Below are 7909 nucleotides of genomic sequence, written 5' to 3'. Positions count from 1 at the left end.
TTTTTTCTCTCCAGCCATCTGGAGTTTTTTGTTTTTTGTTTTTTCTGTCCTCCCTGGCCACCAGACCTTACTATTATTCTATGTTAATGAGTGTTGCCTTATTTTAATTCTTACTTTGTCTTTTATATGTAAAGCACTTTGAGCTACATTATTTGTATGAAAATGTGCTATATAAATAAATGTTGTTGTTGTTGTTGTTGTAATAAATCCAGTCCGGCACTCCAGTAGTTCAAATCCCCAATCTCTATATTTTGATCTAATGTTAGTAAATGTAGATGCATGAAACTCCCGGGGGAAACCCCAACACCCGGTCTTCAGTCTAATGCCAGTAAATGTAGACACACAAATCTGCAAGGGGATAGGCTTGCTCTTCGCATCTGTAAGTGTCCACAAGGAATTTCTCTAACCAAGTGGTTGAAAAGCAGAGGTATAATATACATTTTACAAAGAAATTTATGCGGTGGGCTGGCGCCCTGCCCAGGGTTTGTTTCCTGCCTTGCACCCTGTGTTGGCTGGGATTGGCTCCGGCAGACCCCCGTGACCCTGTAGTTAGGATATAGCAGGTTGGATAATGTATGGATGGATGGACAAAGAAATTCATATCATTAGGTTTCAAGATAAGTCAGGTCATATACTATACATACTCTAATAGTCGAAACAGAACACAAGTGCTGGCTGTCAAAATCATGTGTTAAAAGGGCAAGGCCAAAATTAAATATTAGAAATTTAAATGTATTGATGGAACAGCAGGATACAAAACACAATGAAGGAACAATGCCCATGAATGGTACACAGACATGGAATTCATGGAGGCCACAAAGCTGAATGGAAAAAAGACTTTACGGAAGGAAAAAGGTAGACATGAGATGATCTCAGGCATCTTGTGTGTTTAAACAGGGTAAGCAGTATAGAGTTGAAGGAAGATAAAGTTTATAGTTTTTAAGGTAAGACAAACCTCATTTTATCAATTTTATCATTTGTCAACCTATGACCTTGTCTTCATCATTTGTCGTGAAATGAATGTGAGACTGAAAGGATAAGATCAGAATCATTGGCTTACTCTCTGACAGGATGAGGATTTTAGTAATCCAGGAGGACCTTGGGGACTACTTGAAGAACTTTGGATGTTTGGTGAGGATGGATAATATTGTATGAAGAACTACGTCTATTAACTAACTTGGGAGAGCTTAGAAATTTGCAACAAAAATAAGGGGCTTAGCCACTGTAACCAAAGAAGTCTAGAAAATGGATAGATATATGCATTGGGTACATCTGAAATAAGATGTCACAATATGGGCAACAGTCTATGTTTTGCCTTTCCGGTCTAAATAAAGAATTTTTAGCACATTATTGAATTTTCAGAGAGCTGGAGGGATCTGAACATATATTGAATATTTGAGCATTTGGTCCTGTACTTCAGAATTAACTTTACTCAAGTCAAGTGCACTATAAAACTTATTTATTCACTTAATTGACTGATGATTGTTTCAAATAAGATTTATTTTTTGAAACCTTTCTTTGAAGAACTGTCCATAATTAAAAAGGACTCTTCATTTTATTCATACTCGCGGCTTGCAACATTTCTTCTCTTTGTACTGCTGTCATTCCGGAAAACTGCTCTCCATGATGTCCCTGGTTCTTCTTATTTTTAATGGCATATTAAAAACTGTTTAAGGTCACATCACAGTAGGCCAGTCTGTGGACAGGCCAGTTATAGCACATACAGTGTTATGTTTGAGATGAATGACAATTGATTTGTCTCCCATTAGACAGGAGGCTCCACTGTAGTCAGCTCTATTTGAGCTCATATTGACCCTTCAATGTCTGAATGTGCTTTGTGGGGAAGGTTGTGGGTTCAGCCTGCTAGGTCAATAGCAAAAAAGCAGAGAGGCAATGTTTTACTGAACATTTTAACCAAAATTTTAATGATAACTGGCCATGCTGTGATTAGCACTTCCTAATCAAATGCAAAACGTAACGCAGCAGGGTCTTTGAAATTTAAATCTTCTCTTTGGTAAATTGCTCTCTTAATGAGTGCTCAGAATGCAATAGATTGTGTATCCAACATTCAATAATGCTTTTCTAAATTCACTATTATTTGAAACAGACAGGATGCACCCTTTCTGGTTCCCAAGCCGTAAAATCACCACAGCCCAGAAGTGGGGCATCAGTCAATCACAGAATGATGGAGAGGACACTTTAGTAGAGTACTTCTTTCAAAAGAGGAGTATTTAATCCTTCCTGTTTTGTTACCTCACATGCTTTCTATTTTTTTCCAAACCTGTATTAAGCAGGGGTTTCAAAGCTAAGACTCCAGATCTTCTCAACACCTTTGTTTGATTATTAAACGATCTTTAGTAACATCTAAGGGTAGATGACAAAAAGGACCTCTGCTAGTGCACCCTGGATCACTGTGATAGAAAGGCCTTGTCCTAAAGGTACTCTGTAGGTTGACCAGCATATCATCCAGGTGGTGGAAAGCATTATATTTGATAGCCGGCAGCTTAGCCAACATTCTAATGTCTGCTGCAGCAAGGACAGGCTAGTTCTCGAAACAGAGTGACTGCCTAAGTAACTGTTAGTTAATTGTTAGTATCTGCCATTTCCATGGCCCTCCCCAAAAATTGCACTGAATAAAAGGGCACACTAGCAAGCAGAACAAATGCAGGGATGTATAACCCATGCCTCATGATTAAAGGTGCCTCAGTAAATACAGTCAACTCGGCATGGTCTTTTTTTGTTTAAATGGCTTCAGTGTATGCAGCCCAACTCATATTCTATCCATTTGCACCCCACGCACTTACAACGTCTATTTCTGACTTGCTAGTAGGAGACTAAAGTAAGGAAAATCTTTTTCCTTCTACCACTTATTCACCCTGAAAATGTCGTCAGGTATCATATCCTCAGGCTGGATGAGTGGATAGAATCTTATTACCCTGGAGGCTATAGCATTGATTTCAAAGACACTCTGTGTCCAGTAAAATGCAAATAAAGTGGGAGCCTGGAAATCTTACATTTGGATATGTGCCTGCCAGAAAGTACACGGAGTGGCAGATACAGAAGACGGAGGACAAAGAGTTTTTTAATTACTGAAAGGATTAACCTGTATAATGGTAATCCTCTCTCACAATTGTTTTCAACCACATAATCTGCCTTTGTTGTCTGAGTCATGGCCAACCTTGTGTCTGGTGCCAGTCTTGGGAGTGTGTTCTGCCCTTTATCTACTCTATATATATAAAATCCTAAGCCTAAAAGTGCAATGATTTTGTGAGCGATTTTATGCGACGTTTTTTGTCACGCTTTAAATAGGGCTTATTTTAAAACCTACATATATATGTTTGGTATCATTCTTTTCAGAATCTATCGAACTTTAATGTAATGTTGTTAGATTTGCAGATTCGTATTCTGTTTTTTAAATTATAAACTAAAAAATATCAAGAACTCACGTCCCATGAGACAAGACTTTGTGCCAACAAGTTTAACCATGCCCGGGGCTGGAAATAAAAGGCAAAGAGTAGATGACAAAGACAGCTGCTATACAGGCTTTTAAATGTTTGAAGTGCTGCGCGAGATGCCGTTCACGTGGCATGGCAGCAGCAGCAATCCAGCAGCTGATCGAGCAAAGAGGAGGTAAAAAAAAAACTGTATTTGTTTCCTATTGTATCACCGTTTTAGAGGGGGTTTCTGAAGAGTGACCGCATCTCTTTGGGGTGCGTTCAGCCCCCCTCTTCACAACGCAAGCAGCAGAGACACAAAGTGGCTGGCGCGTAGTGCAGGCAAGGGGAGTTGGCGAGCGAAGCTAGTGTGTCAGGATTCTGCTTTGCATCCATTGGTCTTATGTTAGGCTGTGGCTCCAAATCTTTGCCAAAGATTTTTTAAACCAAATCTTTGCATGTACAGATTTTATAAACCATCTCTATGATGGACATACAGCCTGTCCCGGGAATGTTTTCAGTGTTTTTTCATATACGTACTATGTGACCCTGTTTTTCCCCTTATATGCTTTATTGTGTAGACATTAACAAAATGTCTTACATCCCATACTTTTAGCCTTTACATGTTACACTGTTTTTATGCCTATGGCCTCAGGCAACAAGATGGAGTAACAGAACAAACAGGAGAGAGTTATAGTTTAAATTAATTGTATTTCAGATAATATGCAGAACAATGTGAGTGACAAATATACCATTACAGCCTAAGCTGCAGTGCATCTTGCGTCCATAGACAGCTCTTGACTTATCTTAAGTCTAGTTTTGTCTTTGCTACCACATGGCCTTTGAATGGAGTATTGGAACAGGCCGTATGTCAGTCTCGGTATGACTGCCGAGATTGAGTTGTCTTCATCATGGAGAAATGGCAGGAAAGAGAGGTGATAGTCTCTTCATGGTCAGATGGTGAAGGAAAGAGAGAGAAGCAAAGTGACCAACATATACCATTCCAATCACAAATCCTGGTCCAATGAGTGCAGGCAACTCCCTTGGTTCATCCAATTCTATTTCAATGACAAATACAGTGAGTCTACTTGTGTAGAATCACATTTAATTCCCAATCCTGCTTAGCCAAACCCCAGTCCTCCATGGAGGAAGGTGACATTCACTGTTTCTGTTTATTATCTCTCAACCCCATGCTTTCAGGAGGGGAAAGGGGGGGGAAAGCCTGATTCTCCTCCAGAGTCATAAATCTTTTCTTGTCCTCTCCCAACTTTCTTCCTGGTGTGATGGAATGTAAAGTCCAACCTGGTCACTTCTCGGATATTTGGAGTTCTTACAAACTGAAACAATGCCTCTGAGATGTCTGCCAACCTGAAACCCAACAGCAGCCCTTAACAGCTTTTCATACCCTTGCATATGTTTAGTAGACATTATATCATTCAGTTATCACTAGATATTACAATACACAGGGAAATAAAACACCAGCACAAGAACATAATAAATGAATGTTTCAGAAAACAGTTGCATTTGTACAATCCTTAACTCTCTAAAGACAATTTCCCCTTGGGGATTAATATAGTGTAATACAAAATACAAAATATTTTCATTTCCGACCATATTTCAAAACCATAACATGTGCCTTGTGTCCAATGCTGCCAGCATGAGCTGCAGCCTGTTACATGATCCTGTTTTTGTTAATTACTCAGAATTTTACAAATATTTATTTGCCACTTGCTAATTCCTTCTGGGGTTTTGAAACCTGTAGTAATTAGCTTCACTTTTATTTTTTACTTCTGTTTTGACTTGACATTTATTATTTCATTTTACACAAATATTTAGTTTATACAGCAAAGGCATTTTGTTTTTTCTATGAGTGCCACCATTTTGAGTACCTGTTTCTATGATGTGGGTGTCCATTGCTAAGGACACCCCCCCCCCGGAAATCACATCACATGACGTCTTCTGTCCAATGCTATTTAACCAATGCCATGTGTCACATTGTCTAAGTTTCTGAATTAATCCTTAAACCTTTTGACGCCACTTTTAATTTTGGTCCTTTTGGGTTAAACAAATTCTTGGCTGGGTTCCCTAAGGCTAAGCCTTGTCTTAAGGTAAAGGTTTTAACTTTGATTTTGGTTTGTGTACGTATTGGGCTTTGTTATGTGACAATTTGATTCCTAGCTTTGATCCCTACTTGTCTTAAGGTAAAGATTTCATCTGCTGGTCCTTTATTCTCTATCTTTGGCCTTGTGGCCTGCCAGCTTTCATCCATGGAAGAACACAGCCCATGTAATTCTGATTAAACTGAACTTCACATCCAGGATTACAACAAGAAAATTGTTTCAAGTTAATAGAACTAGCAGTGATGCCAATCTGGAGTGAACAAAGCACTAAGCATGCCTGGCATTTAGACATGAGTAATGGTTGGAGTGGATGGTGATCAAGCACCTGACCTTTTGCCTCCAATATATCTCATGAAGTGATTGAAACTGTAACTTTATTTCTGTGCCTAATCGGGATGCTTGACACAAACTGTAAGTGAAACATTCACCATGTAGCTTGAGCATTAAATTGGGGTCTTTGATGTCCTTGGATTGAGTCTTTCTCATTTTTGGACTGTTCACATTTGTTTTTGCGATTGTTCATATTTTTCATTGTGTGCTATTTTGTTGTGTTTTTTCCTTTTGTTTGGTCCTCGCCATTTTGTAATGATCGTTGCATGACCTCATTTATATTTTTATTATAACGTTTTGTCTTTTTAAATGTTATTTAAACATTTATTTATTTTTGTTAGCCTTTGGATATAAATTATTGCTGTTGGCCATTTCTTGTGTGAAGAATTCAATTCTGACATTTAGTTTCAGAATTAAACCCTGCTTTGTTGTGATTGATTTCTTTGTTTAATTTTTCTAGCACCTCATTGTAATGTCTGGATCAATTTTCATAATGTTTATATGGTTTTTAAACTTGAGGAATTCAGTTTTGATATTTATTTTGTGAAGTCTTTCCAGAGAAAGAAACTTATTTTTACCATTATGCTACAAATTCATTTTGTGTGGGTATCACGATAGCCTGGCAGGTTAATGTTTGCTGGGGCTTTGGATCCCAGAATTCTCCAGGGTTGTACTATGTTTGATTTCTTTGGCACATCCATATGAATACCAGCATGTCTTTTATGCTGTCTCTGAGATTCTACTGAGAACTAGTGAGAAATACTTGTAATTGTTTGTAAGTACTTTCCAGGTTTAAGACTTCTGATCTCTCGACTATGACTCTTGTTTCAAACTTGTTCTGATGAAAGATCAGCTTGATTCCTGATTTTTGATCCTTGCATGTCTCTGATTTTATGGCTTTCTCCTGATCCTTTTAATAAAATCACCTAACTGTCTTTTAGACATGGCATGCTTGAATTACTTTTTACAGCACTTTATATTGAAACTTATACAGTATCATCATGTAGCAATTTAAAGAAACATAATCATGATGATTGAAGGCTCAAAATAAAACATAGATAAGAAATCTTTTTCCTTTCTTGTGCATGTTATGGAATTTTTCTCTTCATTTGTGTGATCTGTTTTTCCTTCAGATTTCACAAATAAAATTAAAAATGAAGGTACCTTGACTGTGGAGTTTTTTGTGAATGTATGATACTAAATGCTTGAACCTTGCATCTCAATAGCAGAAGAACTTTAGAAACCTTACAGATACACCACTACAACTATAAATGTTGGGCATTTGCTGTACGCATGGGAAATTTGCCTTATATACTGGATATACACTAAACATTTGCCCTATACTGTAAGTGGGACATTCACCACCTAAGTTTGATAAAAAACATGGTTTTTTTTTCCTTTCTTCTAATTTAGAGGAAGATGACACAATAAAAAGGTTCTCATGATTTTAGAAGTTATGCAAAAGATCAAAAGATTGTCCTTGGGGAAGTTTTCAGAGGTTTTGAGTAGGCAGCAGGCTGCTGCTGTTCCGTCTTTATTATGTTTTAATTGCTGTACAATTATTTGTTTGAGTTTCATTCTTTTCCAAATTAGTGCTTTGGATATCTGCTATCAGAAATATTTGCTTTTTTATATTTTTAATGACATTAATTTAATCCTCATTTCACGTACACTGTATTAACAATTATAATATATGCGTTATCCTTAATCAGACAGATTTTGCATTTTTCTTTCCTTGTTTTTCCATCACTTAGTACATTCCTCCTGTCAGTAGTTGGACAGCATGATCTATTCCTGATTAATAAAATCCTTTTGTGACAATGCGGGTTTTTACTCCATGCTCCCATCGCTGTTCGGGAGCCCTTGAACCCAACACCGTCGATAATGTCACTGAGTTGAGCTAGACAGTTGAGCAAGGGGATGGTTCAAAAAGTGCACAAGTGCTTTTATATAAAACAGTCAACAAAACAATCAACGTGTTCAATAAATAGTGCAGTGATCCAAATCTTCATTAAATAAATAATC

This window comes from Polypterus senegalus, chromosome 18 (assembly GCF_016835505.1).
Source record: "Polypterus senegalus isolate Bchr_013 chromosome 18, ASM1683550v1, whole genome shotgun sequence".
Classification (NCBI taxonomy): Eukaryota; Metazoa; Chordata; class Cladistia; order Polypteriformes; family Polypteridae; genus Polypterus; species Polypterus senegalus.
This window is presented reverse-complemented; position numbering follows the sequence as displayed.